This window comes from Pteropus vampyrus, unplaced genomic scaffold (assembly GCF_000151845.1).
Source record: "Pteropus vampyrus isolate Shadow unplaced genomic scaffold, Pvam_2.0 Scaffold468, whole genome shotgun sequence".
Classification (NCBI taxonomy): domain Eukaryota; kingdom Metazoa; phylum Chordata; class Mammalia; order Chiroptera; family Pteropodidae; genus Pteropus; species Pteropus vampyrus.
Window position 1 is genome coordinate 160,051 of NW_011889249.1, and position 441 is coordinate 160,491.

Below are 441 nucleotides of genomic sequence, written 5' to 3' on the forward strand. Positions count from 1 at the left end.
CTGATGTAAGTGGATGAAGGGTGCGCGAACCCTTTAGGACACGGAGTAGCAAAGGGAGAAAGCGAGATGATAAAATCATCGTTTGGCGCCCATCGTAGCGCTAAGCGATGGACGAGGAACCGTCAGCGGATCGTCTCAATATCCTCGGGCTCCTGCTCCTGGCGACCGGCCCTCACCCCACCCTCCGGAGCCCGCGGAGCCTGGCAGCGGCCGCAGCTCATCCCTACTGCACTGACCCGGGGGCGGCGAGGCCTGTAGCGGTCACACGGCGGACGGAGCCATGGTGTTCTCCGCAGCCAGGGGACACGGCGGGACAGGACGCTTGATGTGTCTCACTCCTTGCTCAGGGGGGCCTGGCCACTGTGCCATGAGGACGCTTGCAGCCCTGTGCAGGGGACCAGATGAAGGCCCGAGGCCCAAGGACAGCACCCAGGACGGCGT

The 441-nt window shown here is 64.4% G+C and overlaps 1 protein-coding gene across 1 annotated transcript in view; it reads left to right on the forward strand.

Moving 5' to 3' along the window:
- The window catches only part of SNTG2 (syntrophin gamma 2), a 111,480-nt gene that overhangs the window by 829 nt on the left and 110,210 nt on the right, over nt 1-441 (forward strand). The window lies entirely within an intron of this gene.